The sequence below is a fragment of the Alligator sinensis genome, unplaced genomic scaffold, assembly GCF_000455745.1.
Source record: "Alligator sinensis unplaced genomic scaffold, ASM45574v1 scaffold869_1, whole genome shotgun sequence".
Taxonomy (NCBI): domain Eukaryota; kingdom Metazoa; phylum Chordata; order Crocodylia; family Alligatoridae; genus Alligator; species Alligator sinensis.
The window spans coordinates 883859-901012 of record NW_005842159.1 but is presented as its reverse complement, the minus strand read 5'-3'; positions in this window follow the sequence as shown (position 1 = coordinate 901012).

The window sequence follows — 17154 nt, the reverse complement described above, 5'->3', positions numbered from 1 at the left end:
CTTCACTGCATCACTTAAATGAATGCAAGTCTCTAAGCAGGCTTTTTGGCTGTAGCTGTGTTGGTCTAAGGACATAGGCAGGCAAGGTTCTTAAACTTTAAGGCTTAATCCCCCTTCTTCAGGCATAGGAAATTTCTGCTGTTCTGAGACTCCTTGGTCTCTTCCTATGCCTAAAGATGGGTGATTGCACCCGAAAGCTTGCAAAGAACTTTTTTCCAACTCAGTTGGTCTAATAAAAGATCACATCTACTCAAAGTGTCTAAGCAGGGAGTTCATGCAGCATACCTAGTAAATTCACACAATCTCCAGCTGACCCCTAACTTTCCTCAGTGAGTTCTCCCCAGTTTCTTTCCCAATGGTTCCAAGGCTGAGATGGGAAGGGAAGATTCAATGTGGGTCTGTAAGCCGGCTGGTATGCCTGCTCCTATGCAGACAGGCTTTGTCCCCTCAAACTCCTTAGCAAGTCCAGACAACAGTCCATAATACAAACAATAACCCTTGACCCAGACAAACAAACAAACGAGCAAAACAAAACCTTTAGCCTTTCCCCAAGTGGTTGGAGAGGGCCCTTCAGCTCTAGTCCTTCCTAGAAGAAAGCTGCTCAGGCCACAAATGGCTCCTTCCCCTGCTCAGCCCACTTGCTCTCTCTCTCCCATTTGGCTTTTAACTGCCAGCTAATTACTCCCAAACTGGGTTTATACTCTGGGGCATCTGCCCCACTTAGAAGGCCAGACTGCCTTGTGAAAGGATCCCAGAGCAGACCCCCCACTACAGCCTTGCACTGGGACAGCAACATCTTTTCCCCGCACAACCAGTGCAGAAATTCATAGTTAAATATGTCCTTATTCCTCAAGATCTTCCTTCTTGAAACATGACCTCTAGCAAGCAAACAGACACATTTAAATATGTGGCACAGGAGCATACACGTCAAATCTTCCACCATATAAAGCTAGCCTTTGTTTTCTGGAAATTTGCTTTCTGTTTCTATAAGATCATGGCAACCAACTGAAAGTACAGAGGTTCATTTTGCACAGTTGTAAGAATCAAGCATTGGATCATGTGCTTTAGACAACCCCTATGCAAAAGAGCACATAAGCAAAGGCTTAAGCCCTAATGGCTTTAATTAATTAAAATACACAGCCTAAGTTATATCTATAACATATTTACATTTGGGTAATGAGCACCAAAAATATGCCCAATGACTTGCTCCAGGGTTATCTCTAATACCTTTAAGAGGCATTCAGAAATAATGGTCTGGTCACAGTAAATTTATCCAAATATAACACAAGAAAAAATTAGATACTGATAATGACCAACAAGCTACACTATGCTTTAAGATGAGCTCTAAAGACGTTTTGCTTTCTACTGAAAACACAACACCTCACTTCAGGAAAATATTTAAAAGCTCTTTGCTCAATTGGAGCCTCACTCCCTGGGGATGATTTCTTAAATTGAAACCTGGAACAGATGGACCAGTAGTCTGAAGGAGAACCAAGTCACATTTGCTTGAGCTTTATGAACTATCTACAAAAGTAGATTTAACATGAATACACAGGGAACACATTATAAGCATGTGATTCAAAATATAAGAACAGATAGTGGATGGTCTCATACTGTAGTGTATATATATATATATATATATATATATATATATATGACTAACAACTTAAACTTGCCTTACAAGCAAGATAATATATAATATATAAATAGATAATATATAAATAGATATGCCAAAATTATGAACATAACCCAATTATGAACATTGTCATTCTTAGCCACATTGTATAAATAGTTTATATTGGGTTAACAACTTACTAATTTATATTATGTACAAATTCTAACTGCATATTTAAACATCCACTAATCACTTATTAACCCTTTTAAAACTATTTATAAATGTGGCTTTAATATAAAAGGTTGCCAAACACAGCATTAAAAAAATTATGGACATTTTTACACATGCTCCTGGCACGATGCCAGGTGCTTTAATTAGCAACTCATGCAAATTAAAAGCACCCACAAGTCACATGTATCAGCATCACTGCGTATCCCTGTGCTGAAAAAAATGGAGGTGGAGTGGTTTGAACTAAAACTCACTGGACGTGTTTATTTTAAATCGCACCACCACCGTTCTGTCAGCACGGAGATGCATGGCAATGCTGATACACAGGACACGCGAGGCTGCCAGAACATGTCCATGCTCCAGCAGATTCAATTACTCGAGTCTGCTTGCTCCAACACGCTGGATTTGTGAGCTCCCCACATGTGTGTAGAAGCCCTATGTTTCTACATAATCCATTTTCAGAAGTGCCCTATAAGACTTGACACATCTCTCACAAAGATTATTTTAGAATTAATTTTATCAGAATATTATCCTACCACATACAGTTATCTGCATTAGAAGTTTGTCATCTTTATTAATAAATTAGTCACCACTTTACATATGAACAGATTCCACCATATGAACACTTTCCTGCAAGCATCCTGAGTTTCAACTTGTAACCAAACTTCTGAGATCCCAAAACCAAAAGACTCTAAAAATCCTTTATCCTTGAATTTTTTCAGTTTAATTAAGAGTTTAAAATTTTAAACACAATATTAAAAATTAAATATTTTTTTAAAAAACCAACGTTTATGCAAAAATTAAATGAACATAAGAAAAATATTAATGACATAATATTATCAAAGCTTGAAGTTAGACATTCATATAAATGTGCTAACTGTCCTTCAAGTATTTAGGATGCGTTGACGCTAAGCATACAAGTAAATCCATAAACTCCACAGAGTTTCAGAATAAAATGACCAGGAAGGATTTCTAAATTGTCTTTAGCTATCAATCAATCAAAATAGCGTCAGTTAATCAGGACTGAATCTCTTCATACTTTCACTCACCTGAACCAGTATTTCCAATATTTTTTAAATCCAATTCTGGGTCATATCCAACACCATCTTCTTTCTCTCCTGCTCAGTGCTGTGTGGGTCTGTGACATAGTACTTGATCCCTTACAGATTCAGTCTCTCCTCATTCAGTTCTGCTCTCTTCCTAGCTAAACAACTTTATTTCTCAAGCTTAATTGAATCCCACACCTATAATCCGTGACACCTTTTCACTATCTTTGACTTGCTCCTCAAATACTTCCCTCTAGTTCTCTTTCCTCACAAGTTGATTTCAGCTTTCTTTCAAAATAAAATGATAAATTATCCCTCTCCCTTTGATTTGCCTTCTCTTCCCTCCTGTGCTCCTACAGCTCCAGAGGGTACAGACAAAACTGACAATGTTCACCCAGTCTGGCCACAAAAAGCAATCTAACTATGACCAAATAAGTGCACAACTGAGTACTGCTTCAAAAATGGCTGATTAGATGAAAATCTGAACTCTCATTGCATGAGGGGCTAAATCAAAACATTTCAAAACAGAGCACCTTGTGTAATTTCTGTCTGCCTCCCAGCCTGTGGCTGTCTTGAGAATGGAAGGGGGAAAAGGGAGCAAAGGGAGTTCAGCCTGGGGGGATTTCAGCCCCTGCTGGAAGGTAGGACAGGTGTATTGGAGCCCCCCCACCCGAGGTTGGGGTGATAGGGGGCTCCAACTCACCCACCCCACCCTTTAGCACTGGCTGGGGGAACCCTGGAATCAGCTCCCTCTGCTCCTTTCCCCCCCTCCCATTCTGAAAACAGCTCAAGGCTGGGAGAGAGGAGAGGCCATTGCTAGGGGAAACTGGATGCTGGCTGGGAGCCAGCAGCTAGATTCCCCTCCCCCATGGAATCACCAATGAACTTCTGTTTGGTCCAGGGGATCATTGTAACTCTGAATGCTTCCTGCAAAGCAGTCTTACAGCAGGGAGCTGCACTTCTGTCTGTACCCTTGTCTCCCATCACAGATGCATAAGTTTCTTATCTGTTCTCCACCTCTAAACCCACTGATTTGCCCCATTGCATCCAACCCCATTCCAACTCCTCTCACTCTTCTCCTTAACTACTCACTCTCTTTCATTATCTGCCTCTAGCATGAGTATGCTTTCACCTCCCATCTTAAAAAGGAAACCTACCACTGATCCCACAATCACACAGGCGGTGAAGCTGCAGCTGCAACTTGCCAGTGCCCCCATGCATCCTGTGTTCCCAGGTGCCTAGAAGCCTTGCTATGCCTCTGCTAATCTTCATCCATAAAAACAAAAGGTTTAACAAATTTACATAGCAGTGAAGGTTCAAGAGTCACTAGGTGACATTAGTTCCTGCAGCATGAAGTGGGTTTCTCTTAGGGGCCTATTTATATCTAAAATTTGCTCCGAGGAAAAAGGACTTCGATGTGAAATAAAGAAATGAAGGATGACTTCATCATCTCTGATGGATTAGGTAAAAGGAGGAGTTTATCAGCAGTTCAGGGATACAAATGAGCCATAGTTGAAGCTATTAAATAGATTATAGTGGACACTGCTTAATGCTGACATTGAACACAATGTGTGCTGAGCTAAAATGTCACCATACTCTGAGTGAATTATTAGGCACAAAATCAAAGGCTGAATGCTACAACTACACAGGAAATTGAGATATGTTCTAAACCAACTCACTACACATCTTATAGGTGTGGAATTCACCCCTAGGTAGAGACCATGAGACCTGTGCACCATTTCAATCTCACGTTGAGTCTCCAAACAGGTCTGAAGTGTGATCTGAGTTATAGGTATTGGCCTCCTGCTGGCTCACTCCACAGGAGTAAAGCTTACCATTTTGGAAAATATATTCCCAAAAGCTATTATTAAACTATATTAAGTAATTTACATTAAAAATGTGACAAACTCAGTCCTGTTGCTAAAGAGACTCAGCAACAATGACAGGTATAAAATGATAAACCAAAAGTAGTGAGCAGAACCTCTGCGAGGACTCACCCTCAGTGAAATCTGCCCCCTCAGATTTCTTCATGAGAGAAGAATGAAAAGGACCTCCTGCATCTCTGCGTCTTTGTCCCTTCCTCTTACCAGCAACCACATCATCTAATCCCATTCACAGACTTGTCAAACTCCTTTTTAAAATAAGATAGGTACTTTCCTTCTTGGAATTAGTGGATTAAGAAAAAATCCAAATTTACTCCAGCTTCACTCCTGTTCCTGCACCACAAACATTGAAGATGCTCCATCCTCAGGCAGTGAGAGGAGAATTGTTTATGACTCAATAAAGTAAACAGGTGAAAAACACCTTCACAGAATCCCCCATTCCTGAAGGTGGGCTTTCCATGCCATGAATATTGAGCACGCATTTGTCCATACGCTCATACTGCACAGAGTTCATTGCAAACATAATAATGTGAAGTCAAATTTATGAGCACAAATTATAGCCTGCTCTTATTTTGCTCCTGCTTTTGTTTAGACAGGTGCAAATTGTAGGGGGGAAAAAAAGCCAGGGTACATAAAATGTGGAGAAGCAAAGTAGTATGGTGCTGTATGAAGGTTTTATTGACATGAATGCTAGGGGCAAAAGTCTTGATGCACAAAGAACATGAAAGTGCCACATCGATTCTATAGGCACCCAAGTTCAAAATGTAAGTCTTCAGTCACCCATTTACATGACAACTGGTCTTGAAAGTGCCAATCGATAAAGTTGCCTGTATGCCTGCTTTTGGGCAGTCCTAGAACCTGCCTGCCCCTGACAATGCTGAGCCCCAAATGCCTCTTTCTAAATATAATTGAAACCTAGGCCTACTAGGCCCACTGCCTCTCTTACTCACAGGGCATGATCTGGGAAGCATCTACCAAAACACACCCCTGCTAAAACATAGGCCCCTTCTACCTAATAACCAAGCATGTGGGAGGCTGAGGTTCAATACTGTTCTCTACCTGAAAGGATTTGAAACCACATCTCCTGCATCCCAGATGAATGCCTTATCCAGAATAGGATATAAGATAGGATTTTCAAGTATGGTTGCTCTTAATTCTGTCCCATTTTGCAAGGAATTATCAAACATCTATCAAAGAGAATGAGTGTGAATGAGTGAGAATGTGAGTAGGGTACTTGGCGGGGAGACTTGTGGTCCAATAAATATTGAAGTATTCAGTATTAAATATTCATTGGAACATACTGGGAACCAGAACGTCTCCATTCCCAGATGAGTGTTCTACTAATATAAAAGAGTACTAAACATAAGTACCTGGATTTTCTTTCTTTGATTATGTAGTGGTCCAGCAAACACACCCAATTTACTAAATGTTAGAATATTGAGTTTTCTAATGTCAATTTCTATCATAAAACACTACCAGATTATGCCTTTATGTGTTTGCTGGACCAACTGTCCAAAATGTTTATATGTTTTGTAGGCTTACCAAATAGACTATGGGCTTTGCAAAACTAACAGAATTATAGAATATAAATGAAAGATGTGGTAAAGACTTGAGAAGTGAATGGCAGAATCAGCTACATAAGAAAAAAAATATATCAATTATAAAATAAAATTAATTAATTATAAAATAAAAGAGGGCATTTCTTCTGTGTGTGTGTGTGTGTGTGTGTGTGTGTGTGGCTTCTATTTGAAAAAAATCTAGACAGATACCAACTAAGGTAATGCAGTTAGTGTAGCAGTGTATAGCAGCTAGTGGCAAAGATCAGGACTTTCTAAAACAGAAAGGCAGGGCCCCCTCGTTGTAACAAAACAAATACCCTTTAGCTCTAATAGTCAAGTCTTATTGGATTTCTCTACATGCAAAACTTTATTACAGATATAATACTAACTCAGTGGAAATATTCTGTTCATCACTTTGCTGTCCAACACTTGAGAACTACATCACTTGAATACATCTTGTACAAAAGAGAGCAGTTCAGTCATTGCATTTAAAAATTGTTCCTTTCCAAAAGAGTCCACCAATCTAAAAACTATTCATTATACTTGAAACAGGGAATACAGCTGGAATGGGTACTATTGTGTATATGTAATGTTGACTTGTGACTACCAGTTTATTATATGAGGTTCATCCACAAAAAATACCTATTGATTATACAAATGTATTCACACTAAATATGAGCATCAGCAATGGGTACAGTGCAGAACATAGTTTAACTGCAAGCATAACCAAGGACAAATTGGCTAGGTACCAACATTCAAAAAGCCCAAGGTAGATTAGAACTACCATTTACTCAAATAGAAGACAACCCTGATTATAAGACAACCCCCCAATAACTATATTCTATATATGGAAAATTTATAAATTTGTTACAATTTTTCAGGTATAGGATCTAATTATTGGAAGTTTGCTTTGAATTTGTCATCCTCCCACTGCTATAGCAGGGAAAAATAAATCTGGGGGATCAGGTAGCCCTTCACTCTCTGCTTCCCCCTAACTTTTTCCCCTGGCAGCTGCTTCCCCTACTATCAGACCCTGCTCATCCTAACCATGTGGAAGTGAAGAGCAAATTTGAAAACAATAAGCTTTAAATTAAACATGGCTGTAGCAATTTAGATATAATACCCATAGACTTAGTTTATCCAGAATTGATGCTTGTTATTTTTTTTTTTTAACTGCTGCAAGTTTTAACACAGGTTCTCCATAAACACACTTTTGAGCAGTACTTTGGTACCAGTCAAAAATCAAGAGACTCATGATTTACTATGTAGTTCACTGGGCTGGGCCCCCAACATTACATACAGTTTACCCAGAATCCCTCTGTTGCACCCTATCTTAGCCTGCTGCATATGATTAATATGGCCCTGCCACCCACAGCTCAGTACAGCGTAGTATGTGTGAATACTTGAAATAACTCCCACAAAGGATCCATGTGCTAACTCACGCTCAAAACCAGGGATCTGGGTTTTCCATTTGCCAGGGGGAAACAGATTAAACCATGGATTTTACCTTTTACTGGTGGCAAAAACGGATTTTTCATTTTAACGAAGAAACCTGCAGATTTTGAAGTTTTGCAATGAGCCCTCTGCAGACTGGCAGAGTTCTAGCCTGCAAGGTGCTGGGAGGGAACGGGAGGAGGGCAGTCAGGCAGGGGGCACCATGTACACGCACATGGGCACCAGGAAGCCTCCTGGAGAGCAGCTCCCACAGGTAAGTGTGTGTGTGTGTGTGTGTGTGTGTGTGTGTGTGGGTGTGTGTGTGTGTGTGTGTGTGTGTGCAATGCATGGCCACAGGGCCCCAGCAGGGAGGAGGACAGAGCCATGGGCAGCATGTCTGGGGGCAGGGGTGGGTGGCTCCCTGTGGCCAGGTGGGGGTGAATAACGAAATCTCTCTCCCTGGGACTCGCCTGTCGTGCTTTGGAATGATGGAAGAATAATAAGTGAATTCCCCGAAGAGAGAGAGAGTAGTAAAATCACCCCAGAAGCAGGATAAAATAAAACTGGTTTATTAGTAACTTCGCCACAGGTTGCGTAGCACCCTGGCTGTTCTCATAGCTCATGGTCTCCCCTTTCTCCACCACTGCGCAGCCCACTCCCACAAGGCAGTCAGCTCCACTCCAGTCCCAATCTCTTTTCTCTTTCCTGCGGTACCAGCAGATCCTTTCTCCATGGGACCTTCTCTCAACCAGTAAGTTTCTACTCTCTTCTTCACCTCCTTACTTCACCAGTCACTGTGGTTACCTATACCCAGTCAGCTGGTCTTATCCGCAAGCTGCTCCAGTGCTGGGTCTGTTGCTCCTGGCGTCCCCGCTGAATCTCTCCACTCTGTACCCCAAAGGGCAAAGGAAACCCCCTTGCTGTGGACTTAAGTAGCTGCTGGCTCCTAATCAGTTAATATTCACTCCAGGTGCAATCCCCTTCCCAGCTGTGTTTATTAAGTAATTAAATTTGCCCGTCCCTGACCTGACTACTTGCAACTTAGTAACATCAAAGAAACAGGGCTGTCTTTGCCCTGTTACACTCCCCACTACTGCATGCACTCCCAGGGGCAGGGTGGGCCCATACAGCTCCAGAGCTAAGCATGGGGTAGGTGCAGGCTGCCTCTTGTGAGTTCAGACAGGGGCGAGGGGCTGCTCCCTGCTGCTGTGTGCACTCCTGCGGGGGGAGGGGGCAGGGAAGGACCCGTGACCCCCAGATCTATGTGTGGGGTGCAGGTGCAAGCTGCCTGCTTCAGGCTTATTGTCCTGCCCTGCTGCCCTCCTCCAGGGTCTCTCTCTTGAAGAGAAAAATAGAGGCCATAAAGGCATCAGGTTCTGTATCAATAGAGAACAGAGGACAGAGTAACAGATCCTCTATGATGGCCACCCTACCTACCCACCTTGTTCCCCCAAAACAGATGAACCCTGTTTCCCTGGGGTAGTGAGATAAGTGATGGGGAATCAGCTGGGCAGGGGGGAGCAGGGAGCAAGAAGCTTGCCCCCCTTGCCCACACACATACACCTGAGTGCCTTCCATTGCCAGCCCTTTCCCCAAGAGACACCGACTGGGCAGAGCTCATGATGCCAGCAGCCAGGGAGGGAGCCTGGCATCTCACTCTCCCCACAGAGCAGCACTAGTGGCATCCATCACTCTTTGCTGGGGAACCCTGCTCTGCACCACACACACACACCGCAAAGCCCTGTGGTCTACCGAGTATCAGCACCAGCAGCAGTGACAATGGCACAGAGAGCTGGAGGCTGCAGTTCCACTCCCCACCCTGCCACACCATAGTCTCACTAGGTCCCATGCACAGATGGCACAGGTGCCCACAGCCACCGCTCACTCGCTCTCTCTGTCCTGCCCTGCTGCTGGGTGCCTGTGGTTAGCCAAAGCTCCAAGGGGCCTGATCCTTCTTTCAGCGGAGCCCCCACCTAGGGACATTGTTTAAATAGAGAAAATACAAAGCTACAGACACTGCCTCCCGTCCTCTGCCCCCATCCCCCCATCCATAGCTAACAGCTCAGAGCAACCAAACCAAGTTCCAGCATGCCTCCTTGTGAGTGGGGGAGGAGTGCAGGGGAAGCCACAAACACACCTGGGATGCCAGCAGACTGTAACCTATCTTGATTTGGGAGGGGATCTGGTACAGAAGTTTTATGGGCTAATTAATTGATCTAATGTAAACTGATGAAGTCTGATATACTACATCCATCCAGGTCTATCTTAGACCAGGTTCTGCCATTTTTAAACCAGTCTAACTGCACTGAACTTCTGTTCTGTTACAGGTTTAGACCAGTTTCAGGTCACTTCTACCAGTTTCTGTGTAATGTCTCATTGTGTTAACTTCCATTTCAGTAACCATAGCAGTAGATGAAGCTTCTGACACAGCAGGATTCCAAGGTCTGTAACAGCTTCCATGAACTGAAAGCTAGTAATCAATTTGCTCTTTCTACCAGTAAAAACTTTCTAAGTGACACAACAAGAAGCTATCTTCGAGGTTTGAAACTGTCACCATTTTAGCAAAACCAGGCATTTTAAAACAAACCAGAGTTTGAAGCTGGGAGGAGGGTCTGTTTCTTCCCTCAAGTTCAGAATTTGACTTTGAAAGAGTAAAAGCTGCTTTATTTTGAATAATGGCTTGATAAAAGCTCATTTCTGTCTAAGTACCGTCAGTTTCATATGCAGCAGGATGAGCTTCCCAGCACGTCACTTACAAAGACTCTGCAGGCAGAGTAAAAAACTCCTTGAGCACAAGTTGATACTTCACCGTAAAAGCAGCTACAGAAAATGCTCAGTCACATGGCATGATGCTGAAGCAGGGGACAATCATGCAGGATCAGATGGGAAAGAGAAAGAATAAAGACTACGCTACAGTCTAGCATTGCTCTCACAAGTGCTATTCCCTTACATTGTGCAGGGGTTTAGGTTGTAGCCGTGTTGGTCTAAGGATATAGGCAGACAAGGTTCCTTGGGTGAATTTGATATCTTTTATTAGACCAACCCAAATGGTTGGAGAATAGTTATTAAGCAAGCTTTCGGGTTCAAAAACCCTTCGTCAGGCTCAGGAAGCTTCAGCAGTTGGTGTGTGCTCTTCCTGGATGGAATGAAAAGTAAACAAGCCAGGGGCTGGGCTGGGCTGGGCTGGGGATTGCTGGTTCTGTGCAGATATGTATGTTGGTCTGTGGGTTTCTTGTATACCGTGGTCTGTATTTTACCCTTCTGGATACTGATCCTTGTGTCTAAAAAGGGGATGTTGGTGTTGGAGTATTCTAAAGAAAGTTGGATGGAGGGATGGTGACTGTTGAATTTCTGGTGGAACTCAAGTAGAGATTCCAGGTTCTCACTCCAAATGATGAAGATGTCATCGATATATCGTAAGTACAGCAAGGGTTTGATGGTGCAGTTCTTGAGGAAGTCTTCTTCCAGGTGGCTCATAAAAAGGTTGGCATACTGTGGGGCCATTTTAGTGCCCATAGCTGTTCCCATCATCTGGAGGAAGTGTTGATTATTAAAAGTGAAATTGTTGTGTGTGAGGATGAAGTGTATAAGCTCAGTGATATCTTTGGGTCTGTATTCTGGGTTGTAATCTTGTTCCTGTAGATATGTAAGGCAGGCATGGATGCCATCCTGGTGTGGGATGTTGGTGTATAGGCTGGTAACGTCCATGGTGGCTAGGAGTGTGTTGCTGGGAAGGTGGTCTATGTTTTTAAGTTTCCGTAGCAAGTCTGTGGTGTCTTGGACAAAACTTGCTCTGTGGGTGACAAGCGGTTTTAGGATGGATTCAACAAAACCTGATATTTCCTCAGTTAGGGTCCCATGGTTGGATATGATAGGGGGCTGGGCTGGGGAGTCAGTTGCCAGGCAGATTATAATGTATCAAAAATCCAATGTTACTGACCTTATACACTTCATCCTCACACACAACAATTTCACTTTTAATAATCAACATTTTCTCCAGATGATGGGAACAGCTATGAGCACTAACATGGCCCCACAGTATGCCAACCTTTTTATGAGCCACCTGGAAGAAGACTTCCTCAAGAACTGCACCATCAAACCCTTGCTGTACTTACGATATATCGATGACATCTTCATCATTTGGAGTGAGAACCTGGAATCTCTACTTGAGTTCCACCAGAAATTCAACAGTCACCATCCCTCCATCCGACTTTCTTTAGAATACTCCAACACCAACATCTCCTTTTTAGACACAAGGATCAATATCCAGAAGGGTAAAATACAGACCACAGTATACAAGAAACCCACAGACCAACATACATATCTGCACAGAACCAGCAATCCCCAGCCCAGCCCAGCCCAGCTCCTGGCTTGTTTACTTTTCATTCCACCCAGGAAGAGCACACACCAACTGCTGCAGCTTCCTGAGCCTGACGAAGGGTTTTTGAACCCAAAAGCTTGCTTAATAACTATTCTCCAACCATTTGGGTTGGTCTAATAAAAGATATCAAATTCACCCAAGGAACCTTGTCTGCCTATTCCCTTACATTCAATTTTCTTTTTGAGGCTTTATAACTTGACATTTTAAATTACATCAAGCTCAAAGTTAACATATGGCTTTTCAGATGGGCTGTACTTTGTTTTTCCTCTAAAAAATGACTTAACTCTGTAATTAAAGTACAGATTAAAATTTCAATACTGAACAATAACTGTACCTTAGGAAACTTTATGGATTTTGTTATCATTTGCATTTTCACAGGTAGATGTTAGGAGGGAAGAAAAAGGAGAGCTGGTTGGATTTATTTTAAAAGGATGAGCTTTAACTGAGAAAAGGCTATTGCACATGAATATTAGCTATTTCTTAAGGTTTCAGTGAATGGCAAGTGTATGATTAGTGTCCCAATGTACGACTAGGCTCACAGAATATGTAGACCGCAAAAGGTATCAGTGGAAGTATGAGCAAGTACTATCATTTTTGTATCCTATTCTCAGGATGCGGAGAAGACTGGGAGTGTATTTCACTCTGTGCATTAATATGTAAATCTTTAATAGTTCTGTTGTGTCCAAAGTAGTTGTGCATCTATGCTGATGTCAATGGAAGAGCTTTATTTCACATGAGGAATAACATCTGTTCTCAGCATTATAGTGGCAATAACAACCAGGAATTTCAGTCACAGGTTCTTTTACCAAATCTCCTTTTTGACTTTTCCCCAGATCTCCTTTGCCCTTGTAGTAAATGAAAGCTAAAGTTACTCTGCTTTCATTGATGTCAAGTCATCATTACTTAGATTCCATTTACTACTGGGTAAGAGGATGTCTATTGGTAGCTGCATAGAGTGGCTGATGTGTGAAAAAGGCCTGAGCCCTTTTGCCCTTGTTAGTATGTCCCCAGCCCACATCACTGGAGTGCTTCTGTTAACTTCTACTAAAATGTAAATAAGAAACATTAAACTAAAAAAGTGACTAACTTAATGTTCTGCAGAAGAAGGCTGATATGAATTCTATAAGGCTTTGAACCTTAAAAAGTTCACCTGTCTAGAAGATTAAATTGCATTCAGTGTTACTGAATTCCTATATTAAAATGGGGAGGGTGCTTCCTGTATAAACAGTGCAATTTTAGAGCTCCAAAATAATCTCTTTCCATGGTGTGCCCCTGAAGTCAGGCATACCTGATAATACTAAGAACCTTGAGAATACTTGAGAATACTTCTGTGTGGAGAAACTAATTGTCAGGACACTACTTCAGCAGAAATGGTCTATCGCTGAAAGAAAATAAAGTCATGACAAATCAACACAGGCATCTTGGAGGCTTCATCCAAGGCCAATAGAGAGGTCCAGGTCAAAGTTAGCTAATTAGATCACATTTTAGAATGTTATTTAACTCCTAGAATAATGGGAGGAGATGATGGAACAAGAATGATATCATAGCAGTGATGAATTAAGAGGAAACAACTTACCTGACTCTTGCTGAAGGCAATGCGAGTTGCACTGAGTCCTTGCAAAAGAGCAAGAGAACCATGGGCCAGATTTCACCTCTATTTCACCTGTTTGATGTATAAGCAGATTTAAATACCAAATTGCAATTCTACTGTGGGTGGGTTCACCTTCTCCTCATTGTCTTTTTAACATTGTCTGTTTAACTGCAGCCTCCAGCTCCCTGTGCCATTGTCTGAGATATAACCTCAGAGGTCAGATGACAGTGTATTACAAAAGTAGATGCATTAATGGATTTTTCAGGAACTTGAACATGACAGAATAGAAACACACTTAGTGGTGTAAATCCTCTTCTCTACCCAGTAAGTAGAATAGACTCTAGCTGTGGAACAGGATGCAAAATGCAGGATTTCTTGTGTAATGTAACCCGGGTACACCCAGGGGTGCGCGCTATTCTCAATCAGATGGGATGCACCGTCAACAGCCCAAGCAGTCTCGCATCACTCCCAAGGCTGCTCCTCCAGTGGCAGCTTCGGGAGCCTTGAGCGTACTGCCCACTGGGGGAGAGCTCCCCAGCTGTTCACGGCTCTGCTCTTCTCAAGTCCCTCGCCACATCTGCCCATCGTGCTGCGCACACTGGGCTTTTATTTCCACCGAAGGCCCTGGACTGCACTTTGCAGGCCCTGACTGCAAATTGCAGCTTTCAATCTGATCCGCAGGTTCCTTGCATCCCCACCACCCCGAGCAGGGATGGGGCAAGCCCGTCCCAGCTGTTACCTGACTGGTGGAAATGTTCCACCAATCCAAAGTGTCCTTCTCCAAGCCAGGCTTGCCAGGCAAAAGCGGTGAGCCCACCACAGTAAGAATTGTTTCCTCTCCACAAAGGTCCCTGCATCAAGTCTTTCAGTAACCATATATGGGCCCCGTGCTCCTACTGATTAGTACTTGCTATATATTCAAAAATAAGGCAGAACAGTACAATGCACTGTATGGCTTTAAATTTAAATGACAAAATTCATATACTCTTTACCCAAAGGAATCCAATTTACCCAAATCTTGCACAGAAGTTATCCTGAAGGCCATTTCAGCCACAGTTTTTCAACAATTCATCTGTGGCATTAAATCTTTCTTAAGATTAATTTTGCAGTGCATTCCATTAAGATTTTGAGTGAACAATTAATCATAAGACTAAGAGACTCTTAACCAATTGATGGTTTTATGGTTATAGTTATTATTAATCACCAAGTTTTATTTTGCTTTATTCTTTATAATACTGCACTCTACTTTTTCTGCAAATGCTTCATACCTAGTTCATCATATTCCAAATTCGATTGCACCTGTATTTAATACAAAACATTAAAAAAAAAGAGATTCAAATGTAGGTAATTGACAACTTTGAGGTTGATTTCTGATTTTAAACAGAAAATTATGAACATAGGCAATGGATGGTTATTTGACAGCATTAAGCTGAAGTTCAAAATAAACCTCAGATCAAAAGGGAGCCCCTTCTCTAGAGGCTCATCACTTACTTGGTAAAAATATCCATGGGTGCTCTGATTGTGCTAAATCCTCATGCACTTCAAACATAAAACCAACAAGGAGATGTTATATCTCTTATTTAATCTGTATTTTATCCTTTTGTGCTCGATTGTGCCTTTAGGCTCAGCCCTAAGTGAACTTCGATACCTCAGGAGGTGCCTGTGTTCCAGGAGTGTACAAAATGTACTACCCTAAATGATTTGAAGTAGGCAGAGTCACAGCAAAGCTAGCCGAGTTCACAAGGAGCCAAAACCAAAATTCCTCCTTAACCTCCTCTTTGGCTGGTGTATCTCTGTGCCCGCTCCAATAAAAGATTAAGCTGAAAATGACTACCAAGGTCAAAAGACAAAGAACAGAAGTCAGGGATCCTAAATTCTGACTCAAAGTCCTCTAGCCTGACTACCAGAGATCCAAGCTTGTGACAATCTTCTAAGATATTCATAAATTCCCAAGATATTCTTACATTCCAGTATTTTTTTAACCATCTAACAGATAGGCTACTGTCTGTGATCCACTCCTGCTTAGACGGTCCCACCGAATCTTTTCAATATCAATATACTTTTGATAGCAATTTTTCCAGCAAACAAAAGAAATCCATGCTATGATTAGAGAGGGATGTCTTATAATTCTGAGGATATGTAAATCACTCATGCATATTAAACCCCTCTGAAAACATATGTTCCTTCTCTTTATTTGTAGTAAGGAGCATTAGATTTGTTCCAAACAAAGTACATTAAGGAGACAGCAAATACATACCTATTAAGATCCTTAACTCTATGATCATTAGTAATACTAAATGATTTAAGAATCTTATAGAAGTTATGGAAATGGCCTATTTATATGTGAGTTGACTCAGATTGGCAAGCATTAGAGAGAAATTTCCGTTACATTTTCTGTTTAAAAATGTTCTTGTCTCATCGTCGCTTGCTTTTCCCCTTCCCTCAAAATTGAGTCAAGCAAATCTGTGAAGAAGGCCACATTGATCCCAAAGAGGAGTTATTCTTTCTAGTTCCTATGCAGCAGAAGAAGTGTAGACTATGACAATGTATGCCTTCCCATTTCCCACTACAGCTGAGAAGGCCACCTTTATGAGCATGAGGGGACAAGATTCTTCATTTCTTGGTTTTCATATTGAACTTAAAGCCAAGATACCAACTAGTCACTGACAATGGATTAATGTTTATGACTTGGCCACCTGTCCACTAGAAATTAGGATCTGTTTTAAGCAAGTTAAACTAAATTGAAAAACCATTCATTTCTCTGTATCCACGAAATCAAACACTTCAGCCTGAAAACAGCTGATTTTTCTCCAATAAAATTATTGGAGGAAAAATTGAAGTTATCTTCTACAAGCAAAGATCACCAGAATTGAAATCAATCACTGTGTGTGGGACTGACCTCTCTGGGTGCGTCTACATGGGCATTTAATTTGAAGCAATAAACTCTGGAGCAATTTGAGCTGGAGTAAACTATTCCCAAGCGCAGTTCCCAGCAGTACTACCTTTCGGCAGTATTAATGAATTTACTGTGGCCTAATTCCGTTGCACGTGTAGATGGTGACACTTTACTCTTCATCTAATTCGTCTACTCCATAGTGAAGTGCACATGTAGACATGGCCTCTTACTAGTTTTCACAGGTATAATGCTAAAGCAGTTGGAGGCCAGCAGTTGGCCAGGTTAGTCAGCAGAGCAGGACTGGCACACTGAAGTATAAGCTTAGCCAGGTAAAGTGTTGAAAACCTGGTTCTGTAAAGCAGTGCTTATACCCAAATTGCTTATGTTGCTCAGAAGGAAAAGTAGCTTGCTTCTTGGGACAAAAGCTTGCTAAAGCACTAGCAGCTACAGATCAGTTAAAGTTTGAAGAGGAGGCAGATCTCAGACAAACGTTTAAAATTTTGATCTTTTCAGCAACCCCA